This window comes from Daphnia pulex, chromosome 10 (assembly GCF_021134715.1).
Source record: "Daphnia pulex isolate KAP4 chromosome 10, ASM2113471v1".
In the NCBI taxonomy this organism is placed as follows: domain Eukaryota; kingdom Metazoa; phylum Arthropoda; class Branchiopoda; order Diplostraca; family Daphniidae; genus Daphnia; species Daphnia pulex.
The window spans coordinates 287,215-309,341 of NC_060026.1; the positions used below are offsets into that span (position 1 = coordinate 287,215).

General features: G+C 41.3%; 1 long non-coding RNA gene across 1 annotated transcript in view; it reads right to left on the bottom strand.

Annotated features, from left to right (window-relative positions):
* Positions 1-6,851: 6,851 nt before the first annotated feature.
* LOC124204471 overlaps positions 6,852-22,127 on the bottom strand; it is a 45,758-nt gene continuing 30,482 nt past the window's right edge. Inside the window, exons 39-60 of the long non-coding RNA XR_006878899.1 lie at positions 19,928-20,840; positions 19,677-19,851; positions 19,291-19,613; positions 19,137-19,234; positions 18,666-19,070; positions 18,447-18,591; positions 17,912-18,092; positions 17,702-17,839; positions 17,485-17,646; positions 16,719-16,918; positions 12,474-12,558; positions 11,775-12,158; positions 11,532-11,676; positions 10,280-11,105; positions 10,003-10,210; positions 9,807-9,935; positions 9,566-9,746; positions 9,359-9,474; positions 9,209-9,297; positions 9,039-9,151; positions 8,911-8,955; positions 6,852-8,792 (exon numbers count right to left, since the gene is read on the bottom strand). This is a non-coding gene — a long non-coding RNA (uncharacterized LOC124204471). The remainder of the gene's footprint in view (positions 8,793-8,910; positions 8,956-9,038; positions 9,152-9,208; positions 9,298-9,358; positions 9,475-9,565; positions 9,747-9,806; positions 9,936-10,002; positions 10,211-10,279; positions 11,106-11,531; positions 11,677-11,774; positions 12,159-12,473; positions 12,559-16,718; positions 16,919-17,484; positions 17,647-17,701; positions 17,840-17,911; positions 18,093-18,446; positions 18,592-18,665; positions 19,071-19,136; positions 19,235-19,290; positions 19,614-19,676; positions 19,852-19,927; positions 20,841-22,127) is intronic.

The following is a 22,127-nucleotide window of genomic DNA, read 5'->3' on the forward strand; positions in this document are numbered from 1 at the left end:
TCGACCAGACTTGGCAGACGGACCTGCCCGCCTTGGTACTCATCAACAGAAGCGTCAATCAACCGGTCATCGCCCAACAGATCAAAGATATCGTCGATCAAATGAAATCGGGCAATTTCGACGGCCTGGTCAAATTTTCCTTCGTTTTCGCTCCTGGATTCAGCCATGCCAAGGCATTCGGCCTCTCAATGATTGTGTACGGCGTCTTCCTCCGATTCTTTGCCGAACCAGTGTCAACTTTCCTTGGGTCCAAATTGAATCTACGAAAAATCACGGTAGATTTATACGCAAACCTAAACTACCTTATCTACCAAATCAACAGCAACCAGGATTACATCAGCCCTGGGGGCGCCTCTAGAAGCGATGCCCAGGTCTTCCAGACAGGATTTGATTGTAGGAACGATAACGCCCACGGGGCCTACACGCGTGCGTCTACCGATTATAAGCTCCAGCTAGATGCCGTCGTTGCCATTTTGCAGCTCATCAACAGTCCGGCAGAAGCAATCGAGGTACAAGCAATTGTCGACCGTCTAGTGAAAATGGAGGCGCAAGGCGCAACGGTGACTCAAGAGGACTTCAAATTCTTTGAGTAAAGAAGATGACGGCGTGCGCCAATAGAAATTCTATTTTGGTGAAAGGAGAGTGTCCCTGGCTTGGTTGGAGATGGTTATAATCCGACCAGCCGGGGGCTCGCCTGTTGCCAAAGTAGAATTTGCTATGAAACCGAACGAGACACCAACACCGAAAATATGGACATATACTTTAGAGGTTGATTAGTCTGAGCGGGGATAGTGGTTTAAACGGACGATGGTTATGAGTCCGCGATCACGACCCGTCTCCAATTCCCTCAAGTACCCAAAACTGATGAGCGACGATGTAGCTGGAAAGCGAAGAGTGAAGCAGTAGCTTCTCCAGCAGTTACCGAAGAGAGACGACCCATCACGCAGCTGCGCCCGGATTCGACAGAGCGTCATGGATGAGAAGATGGACATACCACCAGTCCATCTTCGAACAGGAACTAACTTCCGCCTGGGGTCTACGGACCCAAAAACCTAGGAGCACGGGCAGGGCCTCGGGGGGCAGATCCCCGGGTGCGCTCAACCGTGAACTGTCGAATTCCAAAAATGATTTCTTCACTTCCACCGACTTGCACTCTCAACGACATCGGTAACGTCGAATCAACTATTTCTCACCCATCTACATCAAATGAAAATGAAAATCATCCGCAAATCGATTCAATATTTTCGCTTCGTCACAAACTCAAGTTCGCCACGATGCCTGCACTACAATAGGCCTACTGGTTATTTAAGCAGCCGTGTCGTCGTCATCAGCACCATGAAAGAAAATCAATCGAGAGCCGAAATCGCTTTCCGTCGTCAACGACTTGATCATCACGAGAAAAATGAAGAGATATTCGGTTCGATTCACAATCGACGGTCGCCCTGTGACACACAACAGCCCTCAGAAAAGCAGTGTCAAACAAAAACCCAAAAAGGGGAAAAAACGAGGCAAGAAACAAAAAGCTCATCGGTAAATTGTGTTGACCTACATTATAGTATTTGTGTTGACTCTTTCAGAATAAAAAGATGTTACGTATTATGAGATTTCTTTATTTGTGCTACGAAACTACGCGGTAATCTGTTTTGAAATTTAAACAATTCAAGACAGATGCTTCTGCGATCTGCCAACTTTATTTCTAATTGCTTTTCACTCACTTCGAAACGGCGCACTCAAGTTTTAATTGTTTTCCTTAACTCACGAATCAAGAGCACATAAACGTTTCCCATAAAATCAAGCCATTGAAATAAAAGAGGCAACTCGTTAAAAAACAAAACCAAATTGTTGTAACCAAAAGCATCGTTGTGAGGAAAATTCGACACAACAAAACTTTAAATTAAACTGTTCATGAAATCAAGTTAAAAAAAAAACCCACCAAACTGCTCTTCTGACTTTCAAGAAAAACACAATTCGGAAAACTAGAACTGATTCACCTCGCCTACTACAACGACCATTGTGGTAATTATAGGCACAATCAAATGAAAAATTACCATCATCAGACACTTTCTCTTTTTCTTTCAAAAATAACTGCTTCCAAATAACTATCCCGATTCAAAACAAAAACATAGCGAGTGTCGCAGTAGAACGAAATAGCGACGTAGTGAAGACGAACCAAAAGTATCAACCGAGTGCTTTCATAACTGCCATGATGACCAACTACCAAATAGCTATTGAAAAACCAAGGAATCGGGAATTTCATTATTTGGAAACATTTAAGAGTAGAGAGACCTCGGTCAAGTCACGGCAGAGAGTCAAAGAGACGGATGATGCAAAAAGCCTAGCCTAGACATACAAATTGGATATGCTGCACTCTGTCACGGTAAAACGTACCAGAAATTGTACATTCCAAATACAAATTGCCAAATCCCAATGCCAAATAATGACAGCAGAACGTTTAAAGAAAAACGCAAGGGCGGAATAGAAAAAGGCGAATGTGATGAAAAAACTAACCTGCAAATAAAATGATTGCGTCACCCGTGTTGAAGATGCAAATTGGAGAAACCAACGTGAGGTTTCACTAGAGCGAGTCGAACATCAAATTGAGAGCGAATGAGGATAATCCGGATCCTGAATGTACGAGCACCAATCGACCTTGATGGGAGGCACCCAGGAACCACGTTGATTATTGGCTGATTGCCAATGGACTGCACCTGGAACGAACAAAAAGCAATATTAAAAATTTAAAACGGTTGCTTGCCACTTTAAGTTCATGCACAGTTGATTGAAAGACACATGCATAATGAAAGATGTCTTGGCTGGTGTGTGGAAGCAGACGACAATAGTCGTTACACTCATTTCATTTTCGAAAAAAACAGAGTTGCAAAATCATTTTAAATCTGCATTCACGACTATTGATAAGCAAATTAAACGCCTATGGAGAGAGCTTAGAGAGAGAGAGTACTTATCCCAAAAGGGCACCAGTCAACGACATTGATAAAGAGTCAAAAATTAGAACAGAGAGAGGCCATGCCAATTCCATACCACGGGCGGGTTTAAGAAAATAATCTGAGAAACAAATTAAAAAACAAACGTCCGCCTTTAAAAAGTGCTGAAAGGCTTCGATGGACCCAAAAAGACAGGCGTCAGCAGTAGAGTCGACAACCAGTCGACAATCGGCAATCAAAATGATAAAAACAAAGGGAAAATAGCAACTGCTAACCTTATTGGTCGATCGGGGTAATTGGTCGATCGCGAATAGGGAAAAAGGGCAACTGACCTCATTTAATCGGCGTCTCTTTCTCGTCGTGGAACCTCCCTGACATAAGGTACAAACGGACGATGCCATTCGACCGCAAAACATTGTCGTCACCCACCCACACCCATTCAATCAACGCAGCCGATGTTAAAGACACTGCTTGAATGTAGGCAATGCTAAAATCTACAAAAAGGTTTCATTCAGTCAGGTCGTTACATTTTTTGAAGGGTGACCTTACCCGAGTATAGTGCCATGAAATTGGTAAAGGAAGAATTCTTCTTTCCATGTGCGGCGTCCAAAAACTGCCACTAGACTTCGGCTTCAATCATGGCAACCAGAACCAGCCAATCTCCAATGGGACAAAATTGCTGCTCGTCTATTTGTTATTTAAGACCCGTCAAAGTTCAATCACAATCAACATTAGAAATAAAATTTCAAAAAACTTGACCTGCAGACCTTCAATCAGGAGTCATGCCAACTTGGCTCACCTTGATGCTTTCTTTAGGCCCTCCATTTTCCCGATCCAGTTTCTCCTGAGAAAATGTGACCAAAATGATCCAAGACAAGATCAGGCACCAAGATCTCCACGACACCACCACTCCAAAACCAAAACATCAGTATGAGGGAGCCTAAATAGATTTGAATAGATAAATGCCATTATTTGCAGCTTCGTGGAAATGAAATCATCCAACGACACATTAACTTGACTTGTTTACGAGAACTGCATTTCCAGTAAATGAAAGGGAGATGCCATTGGCTCATTCATTCTGCACAATTTACTCTTTTGAAAATAAATTTGAATAAAAGCAAAAACAATATCGAAAAAATTGCCAAGTTGACAAGCAAAGTGATCGCTCGGACCCCCCTCCCCCATTGATGAAAAATCTACTCTAGTCTTACATGTGGAAACTTCAGAGAAATACACAAATACAGCGTAAATATGTTAAAAATTTAAATGCAGTAATAAAAAAAAGATACTTGACATTTTTAATATCCACAAAAGAACACGAACGAGAGTGATCGTACCACCATGTTGAAACTTGAAAGCCACGGCCACGCTTGAAGATAGCAGACGACAGAGGAAATGAGTTTGCATGAGGTAGTACGAAATTTCTCCACCAGGTGCCTCTGAAAAAGAAAACAAATTTATAAGCGGTTTTTTTTTTCAAAAGCGATGATTAGTTTCTTTTAAGTTTGGCTACCGGAGAAAGTAGTTCCTTCTCCCATGACATGTCCGACACGCGAGAAAAATCTCCAAAGTGGCTGGAGATTGCATTTGTCTACCAATCGGAAACAGCCAAAGGTTCAGCAGGTCTGGGTGGAGTTCCTGGAAGTTTTCTAACGTTACTGCCGGCTACTGATGTTGTCGGTCGTTGACTCTCGTTTTTGCGTAGTAGATCGACCCAATCAGAAGAATCGATTCCGTGGTGGAAAAGATAAACTGGTGACACTTTCCACAACGGTCGAGAGCCAGAGACGATAACCAGCCTCCGCTATCCGGCGCTCCTAGCTGTTGAGAGCTGGGAGTGTTGCTGCTTGAGCCAGCGTCATCCATTTAATTGAGCTTCACATTAACCACCTGAAACACATAACCTCTCCACAAAAGCCTGTCAGAATTATCAGGTGAAAAACTGCTGTTCCAATGTAAAGCGATTAACGTTTCGTTCCTTTACCTCAATCGCTGTTCCACGCCCCGGGATCAACGATTGGGACTTGACTATCGCTCCAACGATTCGCTGCCTAAGCGGCGGACTCGGTCTGAGAGATAAGGCTAATGAATAAAATTAATAATAACATTTTAATATGTCCAACAGAGACGAATGTTACCAGTGTCTGTATCGGAATTGTCTTCATCTTCTAGTAGGCGAAAAAGGGCGATAACGTGGCGGAATTGCAATGTTTAGGCTAGTATCCATTCGCCTGGGCGTTGAGCTATACAGTTAACTAGTGATGAGAGACTGCATTCTCTAATACCAGTTTGATAAGACATTCATTTCAGTGAATTCTGTTTCTGCTATTGCCTCTGCAAAAGGAACTGCCCATATCAGGTTCCAAAATTGTATGGAGCTCCTCGTGATCCCTTCTGCTTGGCAGCATTGATTTGACTACCAGGGGAGTTGAACTTATCGACACTTCGACAGGAACTTGAGCTGTGAAGAGAAAGATGTAAAATTGTTATATCACAATTTAGTTTATTCAAGGGAAAGACTTACTTCAATTTTCTCCTTGGCAACAACTTCCCATACTTTATTGTTGAGGTTGAATTCCGCCAATTTTCAAAAGTGAATGTGTTCAAGGTCACAAACTATAAATCATGTTCAACACATTTGGAAGCCTGAAGTAATTCCTTTTCATTCAAGTGTGATCTCCATTGTTTCTCCTCCTGTTCTATGATTAAAAATCAATTATAATAGTGTGAATGTGATGGCTGGTTAAACTTGTAAGTAGTGGTTCATCGTTTCACCTTTACACCAATTTACTGTAAATCAAGGTCCATCTTGACAGCCAGAGACAGCCACACTATCTTCTACAGAATCTGTCACAATGCACATTTAGCTATTCACGATTTTCTCAGAAAAGTATAAAATAACTTGCTCGCCTTTGCCTCACTCATGTATCAAGTACTACAAGATTTCCATCAAGCAGAAAGCAAACGAACACGAACCTTTCATAAGACATTCGCCCTTCTTTCCCCCAAATTCCAGTCGAGCTATCCACCATCTAGCGGTGACGCTATTCACGTTAAAAATTCCAAAATTCCAAAATTCAATCGGAACAAACGTCCAAAACACCCCCACCATTTTTTTAAAGGAATCAAAGTCGCTTGCCAGGTCTAATTTACTCATCCGAAATCATCAAATCGTTTTACTCTTTAGCTTAAATGTTGTACTGAACGATCCAACAGTGAAAACAAAAACCAAAAATAAATTAAGCAAAACGAGTAGATATTAAAAACGAGAAAAATGCAACCAAAGTTCTACAGTTAAACTGTTGCCGTTGCGCAACGCCCAAAACATTGACCCTGTAAATCGGAAATCAAAGCTCCATATTAAGAGTAAAGAACTTGTTGTCCGACAAGTTGTTTTGCATTCCGCTTTTCACGAAGAATGTCGACAGAATTTAAGCAAAAAGGCGCAACTCAGCAACACGGGGAATTCGGCGGGTTGACGGTAACCGATGACTAAAGTGAGTCAACTGAACTGGGAGCCATCTCCTTTCAGTTGATGGAATTTTGAATAATAAGGGGGCGGTCGGTCCCGCAGTGCATTTTGAGCTCGTCTTGGCTCCCGCAATAAAAACGGAAGCCCAGCTCGCAAGTGAATCACCAGTGTCGTCCAAGTTGAAACAAGGCAATCAGCTCCTCTGCAACAATCAAGCTAGTAAAAAGAAATAAGGAATTTCATTTGAAATTGGGCAAATTGCACAATGTAGAAGCTGAATTAGAGTCGAAATGAACTAAATATTTGCTTTCATGACTGCATCACCTCAACAGAAATGTGATGGATGAACACAATTTCTATTCAATGTTGTCTTCTTAACCTATTCTGATTTCAGACAAGGATAGGCGATCAAAAGGGTTTAAAAATGGTCGTTTTATTTTCGGTCGTGTCAGAGTCTGTTGAGTTGCTATGCCAGGCCTCGAGTTTCTTCCTTCCTCGCGTCTCTCGTACTTGCTGACGATGCATTCATCATCATCGATTGCATAACAAAATCACTTGCCTTTTTAAATTTTTAAGTATTGACTGAATGTGTGGGATATGCTCCTCCCCCCTATCTATCACGGTAAGACGTTGTACGGCCAAATTACCAATCGTGGAATCATTCCGGTGCCATCAGTATTCAATCCCTACTATCCAACAAAATATCACCAGCAGCAGAAGCCGATATTGTACATTATCGAGGGTCTGGATATTGAGGAAATATTTTAGTCCTAATACCAATCAAAGTGTCCCATCTACGAGTCAGTTTGATGCCGAACATGACGAGAAATGAACGGCAAAACAAGGAGTTTAAATTTGCCCAGCAAAGCGTCTGATTCTAATCAATTGGGCAAAAATCAAATAACCTGCGAGTTCAGCGAGAACGGGAAAAACAAATCACTTGAACTGAATATTTATCAATTCTTTTTAAATTATACGCCGACATAATTATTAATAAAAAATGACATTAATAAAAAAGTTTCAATATTATGTAATAAGCAAGGAGAGAGAGCACATCCGCCGCTGTGTGTGTGTACTACTTGTCGATACCAAGAATACTATAATTGATATAACAATTTTAACAATGATAGTGGGTGGATAGGCCGGGGGCGCCACTGCCCGGCTCTAGACTGGATATACGGATCTGAAACTAGCACAAATAATCCCTCACATACACGCAGTTCACAAGTTGTTGTCCACATGATACACCGGGCGGTGTATGACAAGGACAACATTGTTGGATTCCAGCGGAAGCAATACGCATATGATCACCGAGATTATTCGACTAGCCCGTATAGAGCCAGCGCCCACTTGTATGCAACACATTCCCAATTCAACACGGCGGAGCAAGGCAATCAACCCAATGACTGCGCGAATAATGGCACTTTGCACTGTCAGACCAGCACCAGTTTCCGATTATCCCACATTTCATTTGCCTTTTGCGCCGACTGAGGAATATTGGACCGATCCCAATATCGACGAAAACCGTCCCCCAGCCAACCCTCCCGAGTTCCCTCTCCAGCAACAAGTCACGGGGTCCATGTGACGCCACAGTGGCGCCAACGGGTGTATGACCAACCAACAATACTCACCACGGGGTTCGAACCCTGGTCCCCAGGTGCACCACTGCACCTTTTCCTAAATGACGCCTTATCCCATACACCCACTCGTCCCCTTATGATAAATGGAAAAGTAGATCAATGCTTTTAAATTTCAGTGGATGATGACCACACAAAATGGAATCCCGTTATCTTGTTGTATCGATGATTTATGGAAAGGCCTACGGGTAAAACTTTAACACACGTCGTGTAAAAAATGCGATTAATCTATCAATTTAAAAAGATTCAACCAAAAAGTCCAAACTGTACTGGTAATAGTCGATGACCGCCGACCCGACTCTTGTTCCAGGCAGTTTGTGCAACCAAAACTTTTTCTTTCCCTACTCTTTATTGAATTTTAATTAAAATTCTTTCAGTTTTTCCCTTGAATTCGATTTGTTTGCCCATTGCGTATTTTATTCTGCTGTTAAAAGTTTGATGGTCCCATTTCGGCATTTTAAAAAATTAACTCCGCCATTAGATGGCCGCTCGACCCGGATAAATTTTAGCGATTTTTTCTAATTTTTGAAGTGGCAATTAATAAAATTACAAAAGGTAGCTTGATTTAAAGTAACTAATCACAGCAGTCAAAGAATTTTTCCCGGGGCGAGACGAAAATAACAACAACACACTCCACTTGCTTGTGTCTAAGTAATTCAAGCAAAGACAATGACTTTACGAGTGTTTCTAATCGTGGATAGTACTTTAGAGTCACCGAGTGCAGTAAATATCGAATCTGCACTAAGAAAAATAAAAAAAAGGCAAAAGAAATGTTAGAGGAATAAACTAACTTCTAGCACCCCAATTCTAAAAAATAACGTCATCAATAAACGCGAATAAATAAGATGGAATCTCTTACTTTAATAACTTGGTTGTTGCATTGAGGTACAATAGCGCGTCCAGGCTGGTGAAATAAAAAAGAGCACATGTAAGTTAACAAACCACTTGAACTTTTGACCATTTGAAGCTTTGAATATAAATACTTACATTGATTTTAGGGGAATTTGACGACTGATGAACATCAGATGGACGGATAACATTTGGAAAATGGGAGATGTTGTTATTCGCTGATTTCCTGGATGCATGGAACGATTGAAAAACTGCAAAAATTAACAAAATAATTTTTCCGTCATTGCTGTTTGTTAAAACAACCTTACCTGATTATTCCTCTCTGTTGGTGCATCTTGCATTTGATCATTGTGTCCTGGATTGGCCATGTCAACTTTCTGCTTTACTCGTAATGTCACTGTAACGTAAAATTAGTCGAATCAACACGCGAATAAAGCGAATAAATATACGGGACATACGAATTGAATTCAAGCAGGAGTTGAGTCTAGTGTTGGCAGTGTCTCTTGAACATTTACTGATTGCAACCCCTTTTCTACGACCTCCATTTTATCAGATTTTGCTGTTGCCTTGCTTGCTGTTTTAGCGGGATGAGAAATAGAAATGAATTTCTCGAATTTCTGAAAGAGAAGTTTTTGCTTTTGAAAGATAGCTTTAGTTTTAGGTACCTGGTTTTTCCTGCAAGAAATCAGTCGAACTTGTGTCCAAGTCCATGGACTGCAAGTAAAATGTCTTAGCTATTCCAAGGTTGTTGGAATTACAATTTACAATACAAAGTTCATCATGTTGGCAATTTTACTATGGAAAGTAGTTGTGGGGACCCACAGCTTTACGCTTCTCGAATGATCCCTGTTCAGAAAAAACATAAACCAAAACAAAGAAAATCATAATAAAATAAAATTACAGTACCTCAGCAACTTGAGCCTTAAAGCCTTCAGTTTCACTACCTGGTTATTCTTGCCTTTGCAAAGAAGACTGGTTTTCCTTCATGAGCAAAATTCTGGGTTCCTGCTTGTTCATTACTTAAAATTTGTGCACCTGTCGTGAAAAAACAATACTACTAGCTGGTTATAAATGTATAATCTTGAATTGTTTGTCAATATACTTTTTTTTCTTCACAGCTGTCGAGGCCTTTGACTCAAGAGAGCCAAATCAGCAGTCTGCATTTCAATAGATAGAAAATGCCATTTGTGAATGCCAAATATGAAGCTTAAACTGCAAATGGAGTAAGAGGATTCAAAGTTCGAGCATAACTGGAAAGTCATCTTCTGTCTTGAGCAAAGTGAACTCTTTATGCAGTAAATCAAAACAACCTGCAATGCATGGTAAATAAAGACACATTAGACAAATTCACCAATTGAGATAGTAAGGTTTCTTCTTACATAGGTGGCTAACAGAGGCATGACAGAAGAACACAAGTTTTCAGATTCAGTTGCAATGTCCACATTTGGTTTTTCTTACGTAGACGTGAATTGTTAATTGGAGTAGCAATCAAAATTATTTCAATTTTCTATCTGAGATTCACAACTACTAACTGCTGTGCTCAAACCATTTCTTCTCTCAAATTCACAGTTAAGTTCACACACAGCTGATAATCCAAGATTTCCTATTGGACGACGCAAATGGCGCCCCATCACATGACGAAAAAATAAATGGATTCGTTGATTTTAAGTTTTTAACCCTTTCAGTCACGTTATAATCAATATTTCTTCAATATAAAAAAAAAAACATTCGATACTTTCTACACCACAATATTGTTTTTCGCAAAAAAAGAAAAACCATAACGATGTGAAAATAGAAAAAAAAATTTAAACCTTGAACGCTAGGTGGCGTCAAGCTTGATGAATTGAGGAAACTTTTTAATTGAACTGAAAACTAAATTTAAATGAATAAACTGAATTGAGAAAAAACCGCGAGGATGAGAAATAGAGCAAGCAATGTATTTCCATAAACCCTCACGCATCGAGTGGTTAATGAGCACCAACAGCTCATAAGCACCGTATTATCCCATTAAAATTAAAGAAAAGCCTTCCACTTTGAATTTTACCTCACCCTCTCTTCGTTTCGTCTAAATGACCCATTCAATGAGCCCCCTCGAGAGACTGAGGAGAAGAAGAAAATGTTGCCAGTCACTCGTCCATCTGTTGCGATTCCCTCCTTACGAACAAGCGGCACTCTTATTGGCTTCCGTTTCATTTTTGATCTGTACTATGGAAAAAGAAAAATAATTGATTGATGCATAGATAGTCTAACCACACCACACCTAGCCCAGCCTACATAATAGATAACACACACGTCTTTAGGGTGTGTAGGGTATGCAGTCGTTTCAAACCACGCCTCATTTTACACCACACAAACAGAAACAAGCAAAGCAAAGCCGCCATAGTCTTGCGCTTTCCGTGTCTACGAGATTCAGACCGAGCACATCTTTCACGGTTCTCTATTCAAGCAAATTAAGGGTTTAAATTTCAATCGTAGAATCAAAGACAACTTGACATCCGCAAATTCAACTGGCGCATGGCAAAAGAACCGAAACTCAATCGAAATGACTGGCAACGCGACTACTTCCGGATGAGGAAATTCAAAATCGTTCCAACACATGCAGGGGAAAATCATAAAGTAAATTGCACATACCAGTATAGTATGATAATGCACTGCTGGTGTCTCTGCATTCGAATTCGACGGTTTGTCGGTCACTCCAAATGATTAGGGAATACGGCTGTTCTGTCCATTGGCCGTCGACATCGCCATTCACGCACCCAGGTAAAACACCACCGAACTGAAAATGGGATAGAAATAAAATATCTGATTTAATGAAGTAGTTGGGCTAATTTAAAACCTATGAACTTTCTGCTCAAAGTAAACAAGGCCACAAACCCCAAGAAAAATGACCGAAATTAAATCTTGCTCCACAGCGAAATGCAACCACCAACCATTCAGACGGACTCAACGAGTACCACATTCTATTACACGATGACGACAAGTCGCATTTTCTACAACACATTTGAACCGATTTGAACTTGATAAAAGAGCACTGACATCGCCACAATTGGCACTAGATTGTCATGATCTCTTCCGGGATCGTCTGAATTTCGGCTGGCTACGTTCACTTGTTCAAGAGAGTTGAATGGTTGCGTCCAGGTCGCCCAAATGCAACGAGTAAACTGAAGGGTGAAGGAAGAGGTTTAAAAAAGAATGGATAAAATATGCGGACGAGCCAGGCCTCGATTGAATCGAAAGATGATTCGATTGCAATTGAACCTCATTCAATCAGCTACAATAAGCTGTTCACCTACAAAATAAATAGAAAACATCAGTCACGAACAACACAGAAGAAAGCAAAATTTTCAGCATTAACAACTGAATCTATGATCATTCATTCAAGATGATGCACTTGTTTTTAATCGACTGACTGCAACCCTCAAGTCAGACCACTTGACCAGCCAAAGCCGCTATACTATACATGTAGTATAGTTTGTGTTGGATGACAGTGTAAAAAGTTGTAATGAATGTTCAAGTCAACTGTGCACAACTGTTTGATAGATTACTTCAATACTGAACAGATCAAGTACACACCACGGAAGGGAGTAACCAAACTGTGAGACTGCAAGTATGCAAAGCTTTCCTTTTGTAATTAGACAGCCAGCATCATAATCAACACCTGTTCGGATGGGAAAAAGAAAAGACATTAATAGACATAAATAGTCGGAAGACGGATGAAAAAATGCCAGCATGACTATAGTGGTCACATCATACTCCAGCATAGATCAAAAAGATAAAACCAAAGGTGACAACACCTGATTTGGACCGATTGATTCTTTCTCCTTCATTTAGGGCCTTCTTTTCCTAAAACTAGTTTCATCACAGAGTCAATTTAAACTGCAGCACCAACACTTTTGCAGATAAAGTTGGGTGTGGACCGTGGAGACACTTGACGTTGACAGTCAGACATTTTGTTTTCGACTAGGCGCTACTGCCAGATAAATGTTTTCAACTTGCAAACGGCCGACTATTTTTAAAAAGAGTTACTCGAAAAGAGGAATTTAGAAAGAAGATGATCACGAGTGACGAACAAACTAGTTTGGTGGTTGAGGAAGAGAAAGAGAAGAAAAGACAAAATTAGGCAATGTGCCAATTGGCTAGTCGAAATAAACGGCCACCAAAGTGGCTGTCACGAACATGCCGAAAAATAATTAAAAACAACACCTGCAATCGGTTTCAGCTGGATTTCAGCGGAGAGATGTGCAATTCTTTAGTTTTTTTTTGTTTCGTCTCAATCCAGCCCATTTATTAATGATCCCGACAGACGATTTAAAGCCCAGCTGACGAGCTCTGACTGTTTTGCGTTTGCCTCTGTCGAGTCGCCGGGAAAACAAAAAATAAAAGCAATAATAAGCAATGCAAGATGAATAGAAAAAAAACGTTTAAACGGAGGCGTCAAAGCTCTAATAAGGCTCTTATATGTAGTTAAATTACTATTACCGATTACGGCCGCTGTGCGACGATGGCGTCGATCAAAAATGATCAAAAATCGGATCGACCAATGGGAAGGCGCGGATAGTCCGATCGCCAGCGTGAGACTTGATTAACTCGTTTAATACAATGTTAAACATAATCAATCTCGTTGAAATTGATTGAAATAGATGGGTTAAAATGTGGTGACGCCATTCAATCATTGTTGAAAGGTTTTCCTCCAACGGGAAAATTTCTACATCGAATAAAATGGTCCGTTTGGCACTTGCTGCTAAAAGAAACGGGTCGCTAGTTGATATAAGCAGCACCAATCATCGCAACATGTATTCTGACTTTAGCGATCAATTTGCAAAAGTAAGAAAATGGGAAAAGTAAAGAAGCAAGTTCCAGTGAGCAACGCCCAGCCGGCGCCTCAGAAAAATGGTGGAGTGACCAAAGCAAAACAGACTGTTCGAAATAAAGGACTTGTCAATTCACGATCCATAATTCCTATACAACGACCCAGACTAACCATCCAACAACGTTTACTGGCGGCGATACAGTTATTCCCCTATTCCCCCCTGGCGGGACCAGCCAAGATACAGAATCTGAAAACTGCCTATATTCAGCTTCACCTACTGAACCTCTCGCTATTAGGTATGCATCAGTTTGTGTGCGCTAAGGGGAAAGGGAAAGGAAGTGCAACAGACCAAGATGTTGACATGCAGGTGGTATTAAGAGTGATCAAGTTAGAAAACACCGCTGATCCTCTTGGATTCTTGTCCGTTCCCATGTCCGTCAGCGACGTCGACAAAGTCATCTCCGTCCGGAATAAGACGGCCCATCTGAATCTCAACGAAATCGACCAGACTTGGCAGACGGACCTGCCCGCCTTGGTACTCATCAACAGAAGCGTCAATCAACCGGTCATCGCCCAACAGATCAAAGATATCGTCGATCAAATGAAATCGGGCAATTTCGACGGCCTGGTCAAATTTTCCTTCGTTTTCGCTCCTGGATTCAGCCATGCCAAGGCATTCGGCCTCTCAATGATTGTGTACGGCGTCTTCCTCCGATTCTTTGCCGAACCAGTGTCAACTTTCCTTGGGTCCAAATTGAATCTACGAAAAATCACGGTAGATTTATACGCAAACCTAAACTACCTTATCTACCAAATCAACAGCAACCAGGATTACATCAGCCCTGGGGGCGCCTCTAGAAGCGATGCCCAGGTCTTCCAGACAGGATTTGATTGTAGGAACGATAACGCCCACGGGGCCTACACGCGTGCGTCTACCGATTATAAGCTCCAGCTAGATGCCGTCGTTGCCATTTTGCAGCTCATCAACAGTCCGGCAGAAGCAATCGAGGTACAAGCAATTGTCGACCGTCTAGTGAAAATGGAGGCGCAAGGCGCAACGGTGACTCAAGAGGACTTCAAATTCTTTGAGTAAAGAAGATGACGGCGTGCGCCAATAGAAATTCTATTTTGGTGAAAGGAGAGTGTCCCTGGCTTGGTTGGAGATGGTTATAATCCGACCAGCCGGGGGCTCGCCTGTTGCCAAAGTAGAATTTGCTATGAAACCGAACGAGACACCAACACCGAAAATATGGACATATACTTTAGAGGTTGATTAGTCTGAGCGGGGATAGTGGTTTAAACGGACGATGGTTATGAGTCCGCGATCACGACCCGTCTCCAATTCCCTCAAGTACCCAAAACTGATGAGCGACGATGTAGCTGGAAAGCGAAGAGTGAAGCAGTAGCTTCTCCAGCAGTTACCGAAGAGAGACGACCCATCACGCAGCTGCGCCCGGATTCGACAGAGCGTCATGGATGAGAAGATGGACATACCACCAGTCCATCTTCGAACAGGAACTAACTTCCGCCTGGGGTCTACGGACCCAAAAACCTAGGAGCACGGGCAGGGCCTCGGGGGGCAGATCCCCGGGTGCGCTCAACCGTGAACTGTCGAATTCCAAAAATGATTTCTTCACTTCCACCGACTTGCACTCTCAACGACATCGGTAACGTCGAATCAACTATTTCTCACCCATCTACATCAAATGAAAATGAAAATCATCCGCAAATCGATTCAATATTTTCGCTTCGTCACAAACTCAAGTTCGCCACGATGCCTGCACTACAATAGGCCTACTGGTTATTTAAGCAGCCGTGTCGTCGTCATCAGCACCATGAAAGAAAATCAATCGAGAGCCGAAATCGCTTTCCGTCGTCAACGACTTGATCATCACGAGAAAAATGAAGAGATATTCGGTTCGATTCACAATCGACGGTCGCCCTGTGACACACAACAGCCCTCAGAAAAGCAGTGTCAAACAAAAACCCAAAAAGGGGAAAAAACGAGGCAAGAAACAAAAAGCTCATCGGTAAATTGTGTTGACCTACATTATAGTATTTGTGTTGACTCTTTCAGAATAAAAAGATGTTACGTATTATGAGATTTCTTTATTTGTGCTACGAAACTACGCGGTAATCTGTTTTGAAATTTAAACAATTCAAGACAGATGCTTCTGCGATCTGCCAACTTTATTTCTAATTGCTTTTCACTCACTTCGAAACGGCGCACTCAAGTTTTAATTGTTTTCCTTAACTCACGAATCAAGAGCACATAAACGTTTCCCATAAAATCAAGCCATTGAAATAAAAGAGGCAACTCGTTAAAAAACAAAACCAAATTGTTGTAACCAAAAGCATCGTTGTGAGGAAAATTCGACACAACAAAACTTTAAATTAAACTGTTCATGAAATCAAGTTAAAAAAAAAACCCACCAAACTGCTCTTCTGACTTTCAAGAAAAACACAATTCGGAAAACTAGAACTGATTCACCTCGCCTACTACAACGACCATTGTGGTAATTATAGGCACAATCAAATGAAAAATTACCATCATCAGACACTTTCTCTTTTTCTTTCAAAAATAACTGCTTCCAAATAACTATCCCGATTCAAAACAAAAACATAGCGAGTGTCGCAGTAGAACGAAATAGCGACGTAGTGAAGACGAACCAAAAGTATCAACCGAGTGCTTTCATAACTGCCATGATGACCAACTACCAAATAGCTATTGAAAAACCAAGGAATCGGGAATTTCATTATTTGGAAACATTTAAGAGTAGAGAGACCTCGGTCAAGTCACGGCAGAGAGTCAAAGAGACGGATGATGCAAAAAGCCTAGCCTAGACATACAAATTGGATATGCTGCACTCTGTCACGGTAAAACGTACCAGAAATTGTACATTCCAAATACAAATTGCCAAATCCCAATGCCAAATAATGACAGCAGAACGTTTAAAGAAAAACGCAAGGGCGGAATAGAAAAAGGCGAATGTGATGAAAAAACTAACCTGCAAATAAAATGATTGCGTCACCCGTGTTGAAGATGCAAATTGGAGAAACCAACGTGAGGTTTCACTAGAGCGAGTCGAACATCAAATTGAGAGCGAATGAGGATAATCCGGATCCTGAATGTACGAGCACCAATCGACCTTGATGGGAGGCACCCAGGAACCACGTTGATTATTGGCTGATTGCCAATGGACTGCACCTGGAACGAACAAAAAGCAATATTAAAAATTTAAAACGGTTGCTTGCCACTTTAAGTTCATGCACAGTTGATTGAAAGACACATGCATAATGAAAGATGTCTTGGCTGGTGTGTGGAAGCAGACGACAATAGTCGTTACACTCATTTCATTTTCGAAAAAAACAGAGTTGCAAAATCATTTTAAATCTGCATTCACGACTATTGATAAGCAAATTAAACGCCTATGGAGAGAGCTTAGAGAGAGAGAGTACTTATCCCAAAAGGGCACCAGTCAACGACATTGATAAAGAGTCAAAAATTAGAACAGAGAGAGGCCATGCCAATTCCATACCACGGGCGGGTTTAAGAAAATAATCTGAGAAACAAATTAAAAAACAAACGTCCGCCTTTAAAAAGTGCTGAAAGGCTTCGATGGACCCAAAAAGACAGGCGTCAGCAGTAGAGTCGACAACCAGTCGACAATCGGCAATCAAAATGATAAAAACAAAGGGAAAATAGCAACTGCTAACCTTATTGGTCGATCGGGGTAATTGGTCGATCGCGAATAGGGAAAAAGGGCAACTGACCTCATTTAATCGGCGTCTCTTTCTCGTCGTGGAACCTCCCTGACATAAGGTACAAACGGACGATGCCATTCGACCGCAAAACATTGTCGTCACCCACCCACACCCATTCAATCAACGCAGCCGATGTTAAAGACACTGCTTGAATGTAGGCAATGCTAAAATCTACAAAAAGGTTTCATTCAGTCAGGTCGTTACATTTTTTGAAGGGTGACCTTACCCGAGTATAGTGCCATGAAATTGGTAAAGGAAGAATTCTTCTTTCCATGTGCGGCGTCCAAAAACTGCCACTAGACTTCGGCTTCAATCATGGCAACCAGAACCAGCCAATCTCCAATGGGACAAAATTGCTGCTCGTCTATTTGTTATTTAAGACCCGTCAAAGTTCAATCACAATCAACATTAGAAATAAAATTTCAAAAAACTTGACCTGCAGACCTTCAATCAGGAGTCATGCCAACTTGGCTCACCTTGATGCTTTCTTTAGGCCCTCCATTTTCCCGATCCAGTTTCTCCTGAGAAAATGTGACCAAAATGATCCAAGACAAGATCAGGCACCAAGATCTCCACGACACCACCACTCCAAAACCAAAACATCAGTATGAGGGAGCCTAAATAGATTTGAATAGATAAATGCCATTATTTGCAGCTTCGTGGAAATGAAATCATCCAACGACACATTAACTTGACTTGTTTACGAGAACTGCATTTCCAGTAAATGAAAGGGAGATGCCATTGGCTCATTCATTCTGCACAATTTACTCTTTTGAAAATAAATTTGAATAAAAGCAAAAACAATATCGAAAAAATTGCCAAGTTGACAAGCAAAGTGATCGCTCGGACCCCCCTCCCCCATTGATGAAAAATCTACTCTAGTCTTACATGTGGAAACTTCAGAGAAATACACAAATACAGCGTAAATATGTTAAAAATTTAAATGCAGTAATAAAAAAAAGATACTTGACATTTTTAATATCCACAAAAGAACACGAACGAGAGTGATCGTACCACCATGTTGAAACTTGAAAGCCACGGCCACGCTTGAAGATAGCAGACGACAGAGGAAATGAGTTTGCATGAGGTAGTACGAAATTTCTCCACCAGGTGCCTCTGAAAAAGAAAACAAATTTATAAGCGGTTTTTTTTTTCAAAAGCGATGATTAGTTTCTTTTAAGTTTGGCTACCGGAGAAAGTAGTTCCTTCTCCCATGACATGTCCGACACGCGAGAAAAATCTCCAAAGTGGCTGGAGATTGCATTTGTCTACCAATCGGAAACAGCCAAAGGTTCAGCAGGTCTGGGTGGAGTTCCTGGAAGTTTTCTAACGTTACTGCCGGCTACTGATGTTGTCGGTCGTTGACTCTCGTTTTTGCGTAGTAGATCGACCCAATCAGAAGAATCGATTCCGTGGTGGAAAAGATAAACTGGTGACACTTTCCACAACGGTCGAGAGCCAGAGACGATAACCAGCCTCCGCTATCCGGCGCTCCTAGCTGTTGAGAGCTGGGAGTGTTGCTGCTTGAGCCAGCGTCATCCATTTAATTGAGCTTCACATTAACCACCTGAAACACATAACCTCTCCACAAAAGCCTGTCAGAATTATCAGGTGAAAAACTGCTGTTCCAATGTAAAGCGATTAACGTTTCGTTCCTTTACCTCAATCGCTGTTCCACGCCCCGGGATCAACGATTGGGACTTGACTATCGCTCCAACGATTCGCTGCCTAAGCGGCGGACTCGGTCTGAGAGATAAGGCTAATGAATAAAATTAATAATAACATTTTAATATGTCCAACAGAGACGAATGTTACCAGTGTCTGTATCGGAATTGTCTTCATCTTCTAGTAGGCGAAAAAGGGCGATAACGTGGCGGAATTGCAATGTTTAGGCTAGTATCCATTCGCCTGGGCGTTGAGCTATACAGTTAACTAGTGATGAGAGACTGCATTCTCTAATACCAGTTTGATAAGACATTCATTTCAGTGAATTCTGTTTCTGCTATTGCCTCTGCAAAAGGAACTGCCCATATCAGGTTCCAAAATTGTATGGAGCTCCTCGTGATCCCTTCTGCTTGGCAGCATTGATTTGACTACCAGGGGAGTTGAACTTATCGACACTTCGACAGGAACTTGAGCTGTGAAGAGAAAGATGTAAAATTGTTATATCACAATTTAGTTTATTCAAGGGAAAGACTTACTTCAATTTTCTCCTTGGCAACAACTTCCCATACTTTATTGTTGAGGTTGAATTCCGCCAATTTTCAAAAGTGAATGTGTTCAAGGTCACAAACTATAAATCATGTTCAACACATTTGGAAGCCTGAAGTAATTCCTTTTCATTCAAGTGTGATCTCCATTGTTTCTCCTCCTGTTCTATGATTAAAAATCAATTATAATAGTGTGAATGTGATGGCTGGTTAAACTTGTAAGTAGTGGTTCATCGTTTCACCTTTACACCAATTTACTGTAAATCAAGGTCCATCTTGACAGCCAGAGACAGCCACACTATCTTCTACAGAATCTGTCACAATGCACATTTAGCTATTCACGATTTTCTCAGAAAAGTATAAAATAACTTGCTCGCCTTTGCCTCACTCATGTATCAAGTACTACAAGATTTCCATCAAGCAGAAAGCAAACGAACACGAACCTTTCATAAGACATTCGCCCTTCTTTCCCCCAAATTCCAGTCGAGCTATCCACCATCTAGCGGTGACGCTATTCACGTTAAAAATTCCAAAATTCCAAAATTCAATCGGAACAAACGTCCAAAACACCCCCACCATTTTTTTAAAGGAATCAAAGTCGCTTGCCAGGTCTAATTTACTCATCCGAAATCATCAAATCGTTTTACTCTTTAGCTTAAATGTTGTACTGAACGATCCAACAGTGAAAACAAAAACCAAAAATAAATTAAGCAAAACGAGTAGATATTAAAAACGAGAAAAATGCAACCAAAGTTCTACAGTTAAACTGTTGCCGTTGCGCAACGCCCAAAACATTGACCCTGTAAATCGGAAATCAAAGCTCCATATTAAGAGTAAAGAACTTGTTGTCCGACAAGTTGTTTTGCATTCCGCTTTTCACGAAGAATGTCGACAGAATTTAAGCAAAAAGGCGCAACTCAGCAACACGGGGAATTCGGCGGGTTGACGGTAACCGATGACTAAAGTGAGTCAACTGAACTGGGAGCCATCTCCTTTCAGTTGATGGAATTTTGAATAATAAGGGGGCGGTCGGTCCCGCAGTGCATTTTGAGCTCGTCTTGGCTCCCGCAATAAAAACGGAAGCCCAGCTCGCAAGTGAATCACCAGTGTCGTCCAAGTTGAAACAAGGCAATCAGCTCCTCTGCAACAATCAAGCTAGTAAAAAGAAATAAGGAATTTCATTTGAAATTGGGCAAATTGCACAATGTAGAAGCTGAATTAGAGTCGAAATGAACTAAATATTTGCTTTCATGACTGCATCACCTCAACAGAAATGTGATGGATGAACACAATTTCTATTCAATGTTGTCTTCTTAACCTATTCTGATTTCAGACAAGGATAGGCGATCAAAAGGGTTTAAAAATGGTCGTTTTATTTTCGGTCGTGTCAGAGTCTGTTGAGTTGCTATGCCAGGCCTCGAGTTTCTTCCTTCCTCGCGTCTCTCGTACTTGCTGACGATGCATTCATCATCATCGATTGCATAACAAAATCACTTGCCTTTTTAAATTTTTAAGTATTGACTGAATGTGTGGGATATGCTCCTCCCCCCTATCTATCACGGTAAGACGTTGTACGGCCAAATTACCAATCGTGGAATCATTCCGGTGCCATCAGTATTCAATCCCTACTATCCAACAAAATATCACCAGCAGCAGAAGCCGATATTGTACATTATCGAGGGTCTGGATATTGAGGAAATATTTTAGTCCTAATACCAATCAAAGTGTCCCATCTACGAGTCAGTTTGATGCCGAACATGACGAGAAATGAACGGCAAAACAAGGAGTTTAAATTTGCCCAGCAAAGCGTCTGATTCTAATCAATTGGGCAAAAATCAAATAACCTGCGAGTTCAGCGAGAACGGGAAAAACAAATCACTTGAACTGAATATTTATCAATTCTTTTTAAATTATACGCCGACATAATTATTAATAAAAAATGACATTAATAAAAAAGTTTCAATATTATGTAATAAGCAAGGAGAGAGAGCACATCCGCCGCTGTGTGTGTGTACTACTTGTCGATACCAAGAATACTATAATTGATATAACAATTTTAACAATGATAGTGGGTGGATAGGCCGGGGGCGCCACTGCCCGGCTCTAGACTGGATATACGGATCTGAAACTAGCACAAATAATCCCTCACATACACGCAGTTCACAAGTTGTTGTCCACATGATACACCGGGCGGTGTATGACAAGGACAACATTGTTGGATTCCAGCGGAAGCAATACGCATATGATCACCGAGATTATTCGACTAGCCCGTATAGAGCCAGCGCCCACTTGTATGCAACACATTCCCAATTCAACACGGCGGAGCAAGGCAATCAACCCAATGACTGCGCGAATAATGGCACTTTGCACTGTCAGACCAGCACCAGTTTCCGATTATCCCACATTTCATTTGCCTTTTGCGCCGACTGAGGAATATTGGAC